Source organism: Equus asinus, chromosome 7 (assembly GCF_041296235.1).
Source record: "Equus asinus isolate D_3611 breed Donkey chromosome 7, EquAss-T2T_v2, whole genome shotgun sequence".
NCBI lineage: Eukaryota > Metazoa > Chordata > Mammalia > Perissodactyla > Equidae > Equus > Equus asinus.
In genome coordinates this window covers 67,747,604-67,762,119 of record NC_091796.1, presented here as the reverse complement: position 1 = coordinate 67,762,119, position 14,516 = coordinate 67,747,604, and the positions used below count along the sequence as shown (strand labels likewise).

General features: G+C 39.4%; 1 long non-coding RNA gene across 9 annotated transcripts in view; it reads right to left on the bottom strand.

Annotated features, from left to right (window-relative positions):
• The window catches only part of LOC139045691 (uncharacterized), a 222,856-nt gene that overhangs the window by 25,369 nt on the left and 182,971 nt on the right, over positions 1-14,516 (bottom strand). For 7 of the 9 annotated variants that reach the window (XR_011504600.1, XR_011504599.1, XR_011504601.1 and 4 more), the window contains 2 exons: positions 3,974-5,264; positions 3,015-3,198 (listed from right to left, as the gene is read on the bottom strand). The exons of 1 other annotated variant lie outside the window; for it this stretch is intronic. This is a non-coding gene — a long non-coding RNA (uncharacterized lncRNA). The remainder of the gene's footprint in view (positions 1-3,014; positions 3,199-3,973; positions 5,265-14,516) is intronic. One more of the 9 variants, XR_011504604.1, reaches the window with a different exon arrangement.

The window sequence follows — 14,516 nt, the reverse complement described above, 5'->3', positions numbered from 1 at the left end:
TAAAATCAAACTTAACTGGGTGTGAAACAAAAGACGCACGCAGACCTCTTAAGCAGGGGAGCTACCAGCTGGCAACCAGAGGTTCAGGCCGCGTGTTCTAGGCTGTGTCTGAGTAGCAATGAGTTCCTGTCATAAGCTTTATTATTCTGAATAAAATTCATAGATGATGCAGCCTATTGACACGTAATATTTTTTTAAAAAATCAACATAGTCCCTAATTATAAGATGAAGAAATAAAAAGGCAATTATTTCAGTAGGCAGTCGCTTTGGCGGCACCACGCAGGTGACTGTGGCAGACGTTTGAGAGCCATGTGGATCACGTGGCTGCCCTGGGTGTTGCAGGGTGACTGGCATCCCTGGACCCTTACAGTTAAGTGCTGTGCTGCCCCACAGTCTCTGTGACAACCCAAAGTACTCCACCCACATTTCCAAAGTGCCCCCAGGCGGGGAGCTGTACCCCGTGATAAACACAAGAGAAAGGGTTGGCAGTAGGGGCAGAGAGGCAAGGACAGCACATGAGGTTAGGAGCCCACGCGGGAAGCGACTGTGTCATCTGGGGAACCAACTGGAAGTGGGGGCAAGGGAAGGAGGAGTCAAGTGGGACCATTCAAGTAGACAGGGCACACGGGAGCAGGCATGTCCTGTGGAATAAATGAATTCCGTGACTGAGTTTGAGTTTTTTGAGGCAGATCTAAGAGGCACTGTCTGCTGGTTGTGGAATCTCTGGGTGTGGTATTCCAAGGGCTGAGGTGGACATCGTAATTGGGACTGAGCAGAACATCATCTCTACTTGATGGAAGTCATGGGACTGGATGCGCTCCCTCGTGGGGACACTGTGGAGTAAGATGTGCTGTGGTCCACAGAAACAGCCCTGGGGAGCACTAACCTCTAGGGACATCCCGCCTCCATCATGGAGGCGGAGAGGAGTTTCCAGAAAGGGAGTGGAAATCCAGGAGAAAGCGGTATAAAGAAGGCATGGGAGGGGAGGGGAAGGGGGCCAGCTCTGCAGAGAAGAGGCAAATTCTTTTGAGAGAATTCTACAGAGAGGACAAGCAAGATAAGAGTTGAACACTGTCTGATCGGAGGATCCCTGTGACATGAGTGACTGCAGCTTCAGGGTGGTCCTAGGTGTGGAAGCCTCTTTAGGGTGATGAGGAATGCACACAAGGTGTGCAGACCACTCTTTTAAGTCCCATGGCTATGAAGGAGTATGAGATCCTAGTTACCCTTTAAGGCTCTCCTCATGTGAGGTCTCTGAAGGTTCCCTTACTTTCTCTGTCTCTTAGGATGCCCTTTTGCTGGAAGTAACAGAAAACTGAACTCAAACTGGCTTAAAAATAAAATACAGTAGTGGCTTTAGGGTACTGAAAAAGTCCAGCATGGACTTCAGGCATGATTTGATCAGGGCTTTGGATCCAGTTCTTTCATTTCTTTCTTTTGTGTGTTGGATTTGCCATCTGACTGACTGCCTTATTTCATTTATTTATTTAACAAATATTTATTGGGTATCCACTGCATGCCATGCACTTTTTAGGCCCTTGGGATACATCAATAAATAAAACTGATTAAAGATCCCTCCCCTTGTGGAACATACATTCAACTGGGGGAAGATACACATTAAAAATACATACACACACACACACACACATTTTTATACAGACATATGTAAATCATATAGCATGTTAAATGTGACGAAGTCTATAGAAAAAGAAAAACGTAGTGCAGAGGCAGGAGGATTGGGAGTGTGGGAGGAGGTGGTTTGTAGTTTGTATAAGGTGGTCAGGGAAGACTTCATCAAGAAAATGGCACCTGAGCAAAGACACAAGGATATGAGAGAGTGAGACATGTGCATAGCTTGAGGAAGAGGGTTCCAGCTGGAAGAACCAACAGCAGGAATCCCCCCAGCATGTTTGACCAGCATCAGGGAGGCCAGTGGAGCTGGAGTGGAGTGAGTACAGGGTTCACGGTCAGAGATTAGATCGTGGGAGTAACAGAGGGCCGGGTCACGTGGGCCCATTGCAGGGCTTTGGCTTTTCATCTGCAGGGCTTTCAGTCAAAGATAAAATGATCTCCCCAAGTTTACGAGGCCTGTGTTGAAAGAGGACCCTAGGGGAGCAGGAGTGGAATCTGGGAAACCAGTTAGTAGACTGTTAATAATCTAACCAAGAGAGGCTAGTGGCTGGACCAGGGTGGCAGCGGGGGAGCTGATGAGACATGGTGGAAAGAGTCTGAATGTAAGGCTAATGGGATTTTCTGACAGATTGGGTGTGGGAGATGATAGAAGGGTCAAGAATGACTCCAAGATTTTTGACCTAAGCCATTATCTGAGATGGGGAAGGCCATGGCTAGAGCAGATGTGGGGAGGAAGATCCCGGCTCAAGTCTTGGATATGTGGAATTTTACAAGTCTATCAACCATCCAGATGGAGATGTTGAGTGGGTAGAGGGATCTATGAGTCTGCATTTGGGAGAGAAATCTAGACTGTTGAGATGTATTTCAGAATTGTCAGCATATAGGTAATATTTAAAGCCATAGACTGGATGAGTCACCAAGGAAGCAAGAGTAAGTAGAGAAAAGAAGAAGACCAAAGACTGAGCCGTGGGGCCCTCAAAACCCAGAGGTCCAGGAGGAGAGGGGACCAGCGAGGGAGACTAAGAAGACTCCTGATAGAAAGAAAATGGGAGGAGGGGTGGACTTTTCAAACAAAAGTCCTAGATTTCCCTCTGCCTGTACCAATTAAGTTTCCTTGAACCAGTCGATATAGCCAATGAAAATCACAGACTGAGTCCATTTTTAAGCTAATCACTTGAAAAGGGCTTACACTTACAAAGACTCGTTCCTGGAACCCAAGTGAGGCACAATCCCTTACAATCCCACCCAGAGGGAAAACTGAATGTTGGGAGGCGGCAATAAACTGAATCTATGATCTGTCCACACTTTCTCCAGGGGGAGTTGATCACTTGTTCTCACGTATTCCCAGAGCCTTTCATTCATATCGATAGTTTTATACTTACTATGTTGTTACGTGGTTGGCATCTATTTACCGATTTCTTCTCAGATTGTTGGCCCCTTGAAGAGGAAGCCTGTCTTCTTCATCTCTGAACCGCAGGGCGTAGTCCAGGTGAATAATTGTTGAAATGAGTTAAATGTGAACATGTGAAAGTGAATGGACTTTGGGTCTTTCTGTGGGGCCTCCTCCTTAAAATTAAAAGGAAAAATTTTACAACCCTTGGCACAGTTTGATCCATCTGTTATATAACCACACACCCCTTCACCTCGTTGAATTGCTTTTATGAAGTTATTTCTTAATAATCATGGCTTAATAAACAGCTTTGAGACAGAGAACTCTAAAAGCTCTGTCTGGTAATTGAATACACACACTGAACTAATGGTCGAGAGTTCATGGGAGGTGCCTGAAGGGCCTATAAGGACCGGTGAGCTCATTTTACATATATGTTACTATAAACATATAAACTATATATATGTATAGTTTATAAGTACTGATTACAACTGAAATGATAATGTAGTTGCCCAAACGAGCAAAGTCAAGGGTTTGGGAAGAAACCAAACGGACAGGCATCACCCTTCTGTGGAAGGCTTTTCTCTATGTGGTTATGATTTTTCTGTTGGACATGATTTGTCCCATAGCATATCTCAATTGATATAGTGAACTGTATTATTATAGAATTTTCTAGCTCATTCTGTGCTTGACCACAGGTGAAGCAGCCTAGACTTGCTCAGAAGAGAATAGAAAAGCCAAAATATTTTTCTGTCTAGTATTTGAGTGAAAAAACAAAAGAGAATGGCAAAATGTAAACATCCAAAATATTATAAAGTATATTATATTCATTCAATCTGTCATTGACTTTATACTTTTTGGAAATATTCCCCATTGTTACCTCCTCCCGTAGACATATTAAGATATATTTATCCACATGGCTATTTTCAGAAATATAAGTAGTGATACAATTACTTTAAATTGCAGAAGATTCCGAAGGTTTATTTGTTTGCTTGTTTGTTTTTGGAAGATGATGAGAGGACCACTGCAACAGTCCTTTGGAATGTTTGAAGCCATTTGATAACAAAATGTTTGATCCTTATCAAACAAATTGTCAGTACTTAAAACTTCCTATTGAAGGCAAATTCTTTAGCTCTTATCGAAAGCGTTGGTTGTAAAGACTTCAGGAAATGCCAGTCACTGCCATGGAATCTGTCAGCTCAACCCACCCGGACAGGGAGCTTGACGGTTCTTGGATAATTAAGCAAGGTACCAATTTTGTTAGGCTAGACTCTCTTTACAGTGAAATAAAAATGAAGGCACATCTGAAATACCAGATAATATAATGAATAAGACGTTTGGTAAATAAGAGCAATTAAAAGTAAAAAACAGCCCACATCTGAAAACGCAGATAGTAGAGCAGGTAAGACATTCAGCAAATATGGCGAAGTCATGATGTCGTAAACCTCAACCCGAATCACCTATCCAGGGCGGAATTCTGCGTCAAGTGATATTTTTCCTCCTTTATTAGGTCCATCTAGGTTTTTGAAAAATCAAAGTAAACCCCCAAGGTCACGAAGAAGTTGCCTTGAAGCGTTCTCTTGCCTGGGGTGAGACTGGAAACGCGGTGAGATGAGCAGGTTCGTACTGCGAGGGGAGAAGCTTTGTGTGAGAGGAAAAGTGACCGTTCCCCAGCGCAGCTCCTCCCTCCGTTCCTGAGGTGGAGACCTGGTGCAGCAGAAACGGGACAGCAGAGGGTTTACATGGAGAGCATGCGGGGCAGAGGCAATGCCAGGACACATGGTTTCCGCCAGTGTTCTCCCCGTTTGGTGGTGGAGACAGGGGCTCCATTTTACGTTGTTATTATTCTCTGTTCACTTGTAGGGCTATCAGATCTCTTTCCTTGTGCCCTTGAAAATGGTCTTAAATGATTCTGTGCATGTGCATTTGAGAAAGTCAGTGCAATATCCTGCTAATCCGCTGAGCCACTTCAACAGCTTGAAAATGATCAGAGCATGGTTGATGACTGTGTTGGTCAGTTCGCGAGAGCTTTACAGAAGGGCCACGAAGTCATTCCATTTAAGGGATCTTCCTTCTGTAGTCACCGAAGCTTCCACTGCCCAGCAGCCCGGCAGCCTCCCTGTGGCCCATTGTAGCCATCCTTCCAGGACACAGGGTCATTTTGGGGGGCAATCGTTGCCTTCTTCTCCCTCCAGGGAGCAACTTCTCTTCATAAGGATTCTTTTTCCCAGCAAGCAAGGATGACCTGGAAATTTGATAGTGCTGGAGTTACAAACTATACTTTCTCAAGAGACAACTATTACCTTATAGAAACTAGCTTTTATCATGCTGAGAAACTGTACTGTGCTGTGGGGATTGTCTCTTATTAGAGCCGTGAGAGCTGAGGGAAGCATGTGGGGCTATCTTCCTCACACCAAAAAGGCTGCTGGAATCACATATGACCCTGAAAAGAGACTGCAGTGTTCCTTAGGGGGGCGGTGGGAAGACAGAAATGTCAACATAAGCCAGCGCATTCCTCGTGCAGACTGAGCTTGAATAGTCTTAACTCACCAGGGGGAAAGTGCTCAAGGTTTCCAAGCTCCTAGGTGATGGTGGAGTTCTTGGCTAACTTCCTAGAGCATTATTAGGCATCATAAACATCCTTTGATTCCGTGCATTCCCATAAGAACAAAAAAATTGTTATGGGAATTTTAGTATTTAATCTTCAGGGGGTCTACAGCCCTTTCTCAAAAAACCAAACTTTTATCATATAGAATAGAGAAGGTTGGAAATAATTTTATAACAAAAAAGATACTCAGTTAGTCAAATAATATTTATGGAGCACTTATTGTGTGCCAGCTATGGTAGAGGGGTGGGGTTATGCAGTGACTCTGCAGGTGTGGTCCCTGCCCTCCCAACACTTACACCCTAGAGGGCAGGACAGGTACAGGGCAAGACTGATGAGTAAGTCATGTCTAATAGAAGTGCGAGGTGAGATGACAGTCTCCCACTCAGAGATACGAAGGACATCTCCTTATAAGATTTAGACGTCTAGTAGACTGGAAATAAAGAGCCCTTTAAAACTCTCATGATTCCTTCTTTCGCACTAAGGGCCCTTTGGACATGCAGGAAGTTGGACAACCTTTATTTCTTCTTGGGGGATCTGAAGGTCTCAGTCATTTTTATGCAACATCTTACAGAGAGCGTGTGCTGTGTCTTACAAGGTTGTTATGTTTTCTTTTTTGGCTTTTCAGACGTGTTTCCTCTCACAACGTCTTCCCACAATCTATTTTAACTATGATTTTCTTTACCATTTTTGAAAATCTGTATATATTTACAGGTTAAACTAAGAATTCCCAAATATCTGTTTGTCCCAGTCAGAGGTATAAGATCTTAATTTGTAAAGAATAATAAATGTTCACGTTAGCAAACTTGGACAATGTCCGTTCATAACAAAGCCATGAGCAAAAACGCTTTGTCTTCAGCTGAAAGTCTGTGCTACTAATTTTAGCATTTTCTTTTTTAATTTTAATTATGGATATTTTCAAATATATACAAAAGTGGAAAAGTTAGTCTATTGAACTCCAATGTACTCATCACTAAACTTCAAGAATTTCGTCAATTTTATTTTATTTTTTTTAATTGAAGTATAGTTGACATACAATATGCTATTAGTTTCAGGGGTACATCATAGTGATTTGGCATTTATATAAATTATGAAATAATCACCACAGTAAGCCTAGCTGCCCTCTGTCACCACGCAAAGTTATCACAATATTATTGTCTGTATTCCCTGTGCTACGCTACCTCCCTGTGAGCTTATTTATTTTATAACTGGAAATTCGTACCTCTTAATCCGCTGCACCCAATTCCACCACCTCCCAGCCCCTAGAATTTTGCTAATGTTCTTTCGTCAATATAGCTCCCCCTATCCTGCACAGACACCTTTTTTTAAAATTCTGCAGTATTTAAAATCAAATTTTAGACGTTATATAATGTCACTTGCAAATACTTCAGTATTTCTGGCTAACAGGATAAGGATATTTTAGAATAACATGCCATTACCACAGCTAGCAAAATTAACAAAAATTCTGTGGTGTCATGTAACATGGTCCATGATGAAGTTCCTCTGACTGATCTAATAAATGACTTTTTATTGTTTGTTCAAATCAGGATCCCAAAATGGACCATACGTCATACTTGGTTGTTATATTTCTCAAATTTCTTTTAATCTATAAGGCATCCCTTCCCCTTTTGTTCTTCCCATTTAGTTTTTGAAAGGACTAGGTCTTACTTAACTGGTTGGCGTTCCCACAGTCTGGATTTGACTGTTAGCTGCCTCGTAGCGTGGGTCAGCTTATCCCTCGCTCCCCATGTATTCTCTGTCACTGGTAGATCTATCACTTGATTGGGTTTAGGTTTTTCCCTTCCCTCCTCCTTTCCCTCCTTCCTAAGAATATTCCTGGGTGGCACTGTGTGCATCCCACTGCATCACATCACAAGACACTTAATGTCTAGTTGTCCCCCTTTTCGTGACAGTAAGGATAATCTGAGGGCCCAGGTTTTGTCACAATGATGCATCCATTGTAAAGTTCTCCATCAACTTTTCACCTAATGGTTTTAACATTCTGTGATGATCTTTGCATAGATCCCTTATTTTCTCACGAATGAATTTCAGTTATAATGTCAAATTTCATCAACCTTAATTTTGAGTCTCAACCTACCTTAGTAATCTTTTCTAATAGAAATATCCTAAATTGTACTGTATTGCATGTTTAATTTAAATGTTTTGTAATTACAGCATACATTCATTACAGAATATTTGGAAAATATGCAGTATACATTTGAAAATAAAAATCACAAAAAATCCTGTAACCAAGAAACAATCAATCATATTTATGGTTTTGGAGTATTTCTTTTCAATCTTTCTTTCAGACAGCATATTTAAACAGAATTGGGTCAACAGTATATTCTGTTTTGTTACTTACTTTTTGTTCTGATTAATCTGTTTTCAAGATCTTTTCATATTAAAAACACAGGTCAACATCATTACTTTTAACAGCGTATTTAAATTTTCTTAAAATATCTTCCTAAAAATGAAATCCTTGGAATGAAAGATATTAAAAAATTGAAGCTTTTTATATATATTTCCAAAACTTCAGTGAGAAAATTTTCCTACTAACAATGTATCATAAGTACTAATTTCCCTGCATCTTAGGTAACTCTTAATATTATAATTTTTTAGATTTTTGCTAATTTGATATGGAAAAATGTTATGTCTCTTTCATTAACTACTAGAAAGAGATTGAAAATTATTCATAGGTTTATTGGTTTTTTTGTATTTTTCTTCCATAGTTTTCTGTTCATTTCTTCTGTTAACATGCTTGTACTTTTCTATTTTTTAAAGTTCAGAAGTTTAACATTTTTATGTTGTCAAATGTATCTATTTTTTCCTTTGTGATTTCTTCCATGACTTTAATTCTTCCCCATCTCAAGAGATTTACATATTTGCCCATAATTCCTTCAACAGCTTTTGCTTTCTTGTTTTCTTATTTTACTCTCAGCTCCTCAGTCTGTCTTGCATTTATTTTGGTTATACCGTGAGGTAAGGATCTAAGCGCATCCCCGTCTGCTCACGTCCTTCACCCCTCTCCCCAGCTCCACTGTGGGTTTGAGTAATCTGCCCCTTCCTCATGTGCCCTTATCTGCATTGATTTCTGTTTCTGGACTCTTCTCCCTAATGTGATCTGTCAGACAATTCTTGCAATACCAACACACTTTTAAACGTTGTTGCTGTCATACGTTTTTTTGTTTTTGGTTTTTGGTTTTTTTAAAAAAAATTTTATTCCTTCCTTTTTCTCCCAAACCCCCCCGTTACATAGTTGTGTATTTTTAGTTGTGGGTCCTTCTAGTTGTGGCATGTGGGACGCCACCTCAGCATGGCTTGATGAGCGGTGCCATGTCCGTGCCCAGGATCCGAACTGGCATAACCCTGGGCCGCCGGAGCAGAGCCCGCGAACTCAACCACTCCGCCATGGGGCCGGCCCCAACTGTTGTTTGTTTTAAGATCTGAAGAAAGACTTCCCTTTCATTATAGCTGCTTTCTTACCTTTAAAGTCTGTACATTGATGTCTGGCCCTAATTTCCAGACTTGTGGAGCTACATGTCTATTCAACATCTCCCCTCAGATGTGTAATAAACGTTTATTCATTCAGCAATATTTATTGAGCACCCACTCTGTTTCAGTCTGTTCTAGGAGCTTGAGATGACTCAGTGAATGACACAGTGATCCCTGCCCATTAATTAATAGTTTGATCCTCACAACAACTCTGTGAAGTAGGTACCATTGTTATTTCCATTTCACACATGAAGAAAATCACACACAAAGAGATTGAGTGACTTATTCAAGGTCATGCAGCTAGTAAGTTGTGAATCTAGGATTCAGACTCAGGCCGTCTAGGCTAGAATCTGTGCCTTTAACCACTTTCTCAAACTCAATATGCACAAAACAAAACTCTTGATTTCTCTACCAAATCTGCTTCCCAGGCGGCCCCCACCTCAACAAATGAGTCTACCGTTCTTCACTACTTGCTTGAGTTGAAAATCTAGGAGCTTTTGGGACCCTTCCTTTTCCTTACTCTCCATATCCAGTCTATCAGCAAGTTCTGTCAACTTTACCCTCAAAAACATATCCCTAATTCAACTACTTCTTACCATCTCTATTTTGATTTCATTTTCTTCTCTTACTGCATGTTCTTGAATCTCCAAAACAATATTGAATGAAAATGATAGGGGGCCAGCCCAGTAGTGCCGTGGTTAAATTTGCACGTTCTGTGCAGCAGTTAAGTTTGTACGTTCCACTTCAGCGGCCTGGGGTTTGCTGGTTCTGATCCTGGGTGCAGACATGGCACCACTTGGCATGCCATGCTGTGGTAGGCATCCCACATGAAAAGTAGAGGAAGATGGGCACAGATGTTAACTCAGGGCCAGTCTTCCTCAGCAAAAAAGAGGAGGATTAGCAGCAGATGTTAGCTCAGGACTAATCTTCCTCAATAAATAAATAAATAAATAAATAAAAGCAATTAAAAAAAGATAGTAGTTGACTTTTTTCTTGATTTTAATAGGATTGTCTTTTAGTGTTTTATCATCAAGAAAGATATTTGCATTCAATTTTTAGCAAATAATTATGATTATGTTCAGGTAGCTTTGATCTATTTTGCTTTATGTAGAAGTCCTTTAAATTAGAAATGACTGTTAGGTTTTACTAAAGGTCTTCTAGCATTCTATTGATATAATAATATTTTTCTCCTTTAATTTATTAATGTATTAAATTGTATATGTTTATAGGTTCTTGATATCGAGTCATCCTTGCGTTTGATACAAATTATATTATTCTTTTAACATTGTGTTTGATTCAGTTTGCTTATATTTCATTTAAAATTTATGCATTTATACCATAAGCTAGATGAATGCCTCCTCCCAGGTATCATCCCTTTTTCTTAACTATCTTTATCCGGCTTTAGGGTTAAAGTTGCATTAGCGACAGAACATAAATTGAGGGGTTTGTCATCTTTTATTATGATCTGGAATAGTGTAAACGATATTATTTTAAACCTTGGATTGAGCTCAGCTATAACGTTGTCTGAATACTTTCTTTAAATGATAGAGCTTCAGCTATAAAATCATCTGATGGTTTTTTTAAAAAACTGGTAAATCTTCACCCACCTTGGTATTCTATTACATGGTGGCTAGTCTTTTTAAGTTTTTCATTTCTTTTTGGGTCACTTTTGTCACTTATTTTGTTAGTAAGTCATCCATTTCTTCTAGGTTATCAAATTTTGCTTCTCCTATTTTTGAGTTTTCTATTTTACTAATTTTTTCTTTTATTTTTGTTAATTCCCATTGCATATTTTCTTTGGTTTATTTTATTTTCCTTTTACTGATTCTTTAAATAAGTTTATTAGTTTACTAGGGCTGCCATAGCAAAATACCACGGATTGGCTGGCTTCAACAACAGAGATTTATTTTCTCACAGCTCTGGAGGCTGGAAGTCCAAGGTCAAGGTGCCAGCAGGTTTGGTTTCTTCTGAGGCCCCTCCCCTTGGCATGCAGATGGCGGTCTTCTCGCTGTGTCTTCACCTGGTCGTCCCTTGGTCTGTGTGTTGTCTGCGTCTTAATCTCCTCTTCTTATAAGGACACCAGTCATATTGGTTTAAAGCCCACCGGTATGACCTCATTTTACCGTAATGACCTCTTTAAAGGCCCCATCTCCAAGTATAGTCACATTCGGAAGTTCTGAGGTCAGGTCTTCAACATGTGAATTACAGGGGTCCATAATTCAGCCCATGACAATGAGTCTAACTTACTTTATTTTCAATTTTCTTCAAGCATGAAGGAATTTGAGGCTATGCGTTTTTCTGAATATAAAGCAAGCTATTTTAATATAAAGTATTTAATGTGCAGTACTCTCCTTTCCATGCTTTCTAGACAGTATGTAATTTCAGTTTTAAATTTCTTTAATCCAAAGGTTATTTAGGAGAATGTTTCTTAATCTCCAAAATGTTAAGATGATTTTAGTCATTAGTTTGTTATTTTTTTCTAATTTTCTTGTGGTCTGTGAGTACTCTACCTTTTTAAAAGTTTTTTAAGGTTCTTTTTGTAGTCAAATAGATCATCAACCTGCATATTTTATACTCATAAAAAAACACACTCTTTATTGGTAGGATGCAAATTACATATAATTTTATTAAATCTACTTTATTGCTTATGTTATTCAATCCTCTATGTCCTTACTTATTCTTTTGTGTACTGAAACTTTCTACTTCTAAAAGAAACATTTTTAAAATTGCAAGTGTAACAATGAAATGTTCAACCTTAAAAGGAAGGAAATTCTGACATATGTTACAACATGGATGAACTTTGAAGACATTATGCTGACTGAACTAAGCCACAAATAAGTAAGTAAGTAAATAAATAAGTAAAAATTATGACTGAAATAAAGTCACACAAAGACAAATACTGTGTGATTCCGCTTGTATGAGGTCCCAGAGCAGCCAAACTGACAGAGACAGAAAGTAGAATAGTGGTTGCTGGAAGCTGAGGGGAAGAGAGAACGGGGAATTAGTGTTTAATGGGTATAGAGTCTTAGTTTTGTGAGATGAAAAGAATTCTGGAGATTGTTTGCACAACAATGTGAATGTGCTTAACATGAGTGAACTAAAATGATTAAGATGGTAAATATGATATTATGTATATTTTACATAATTAAAAATAAATAAATTTTTTAGAAGAAATAACAGCATGGGGAAAAATGACTAATAACCAATTGGGAGATGGTAGAAACAAATGTGAATGAGAATAATATACAATAATAATTGGTAAGACTGTTAGGTATAATGAGAGTAAACACTTCTCAGGTCCTATATTGTAAAGAAAAAGGATAGAGATCACTGATTCATTATAGTGTTTTTGTCAAGTATACATCTTGAAAACTTTAAGAGTAACCATGAAAATAATACAGATAGAATGTGTATCATCCAGAACACTAAAGGAAAAAGAGAGTATAGAAAACTCAATTAGTTGAAGTAGTCGGGAAAGGAAAAGATCAAAGAAGGAATAGTATGGTAAGCGTTGGGTGTAGAGTTCCTTGGTCAGTAGAGTTGAGTGTCTCGTGCTTTTGTACATCTTGTAAGAAGAGGCACTGGCGCCCTTTGTTCCAAAGAATCTTTTCAAAGGTGTTGGTATGCCCAACAGTCTTGAAGGATAGAGATTATGTCTCTTTCCAGAGCAAAGAACAGGTTTGTTTTTGTCCAAGATAATAAAGATGTCATCTCCCACTGGGGCAAAGGTCAGGTAGGCTTACTGCCCAGTATAAAAGAATGGGGTTCCCTAGGCTCGGGGCTCTTCTGTAACATAGCCCATTGTGTGTGCAGACATCGCCCAGCCCTCTTCATGATGCCTTGTGAAAACTGGGTTCTGGGAATTGATGCAAATGATGATACTCTGGCAACTGCTATTGCTGTGAGTAATAAAATATTTTGTCTCTGAAAAAAAATTGCAACTGTAATTTTATCAAGTTCTTGCATCTATAAAAGTTGTTTTATATATTCATTTGTAAGATTATTTGATGTCTATAGGTTTGTGACTATTATATTTTCTTCATAAACTGTGCTTTTTATCCTTATCAGCTTGTGATGTCATGGTCTCCTGGTTTTCCTCCCATATCTTTGCCATTCCTTAAATGTACATGTTCCTATCTGTTCTGATCTCCTACTCCACTAAATATGCAGAAATCTGCACTTTCCATCCAGATCTCTTTTATGAGCTTAGGACCCAGGCAGCTAATTTCCCCCGGACATTTCTACTTGAACGTTGCACACACAGCTTAAAAACAACATTTCTCTCCCCCAATTCTGAACCTTCCTTCTCTTTCTTTAAACTTTATTTTTAGACTTTTTCTTATAAACAAAATATTGTTGGGTTTGTTTTTCCATCAATCTAACGTTACATAATCCAAGTAAATTGCCTAATGCGGTGCCTGATACGTTGTGAGTTCTCAGAAAAGTTAGCTCTTATTATTAATAGAATCCAAGTTTATAGCTCCACTGTCAGTTTCAACTGTTTGTAGTCGAGGGGACTCTTTTGCCTCATTAGCACCCTAGAGTTGAATCCTTGATCTTTTATGAAAGTCTAGTCAAACAGCACAAGAAAGAGATAAGTAAAATCTTCACACACGTAATGAGAGGGCAAAACATGTCTTATTCATTGTCAGAGTCAGATGCTGTAATGGGAATCAAGGTGTTGCTATTGTTCAGTGTTTCTTTCGAATGGCCCAAGAATTTACTTGACTCCATTAGTCGCATCTTGATTTCCAACTAAGTGACTGATTTACAACAGCTTTTGAATGAATCAACTAAAACTACGGCCTAGATTTTTTTGTTTCTCTTGTGAATCCTATTTAGTGTCAGAGAGCATGTATGCTTGCCCAGTGAGTGATGGGTTTGACAGCTATCTAAGGATCAGCTCCAGGAAATGGACTTTGTAGAAACTGTCAGTATTTTGGATGTATTAAGGCAAGTTCTTCTGTTCATTGGCTTTACATGTCCTTTAGGTGAACCCTCCACCTGAAGTCCGCTTGAACACTCACCAAGGCACTAGAATGAAAGCACTAGCACATAGCACGTGACCCAATAAAATAAGATCTAATAGAAACTGGTAGCGTGAGGTCTTTTCTCTTATTATTCAAGCCTTCCGCCTCTCCCCATGCCACTCACCCACACAGCCTTCCCAGCATGGAACATTGCTTCTGTGTCTGCATAGAAACTTCCATTTCTTTTAATCAACTAACAATCAAAGAACCGTGTACTGATTAGCTTAGAATCTTTCTCCCTTCTCTCTCTTCTTCTCCTCTTTGTCTCATATACTTTTCTCTTTTGTCACAGCCACACAGGCTGTGGATACGAACGCTCTTCATCTACTCACACAAAAGAAAATTAAAAGAAAGAGAAGGAGGAGCAAGA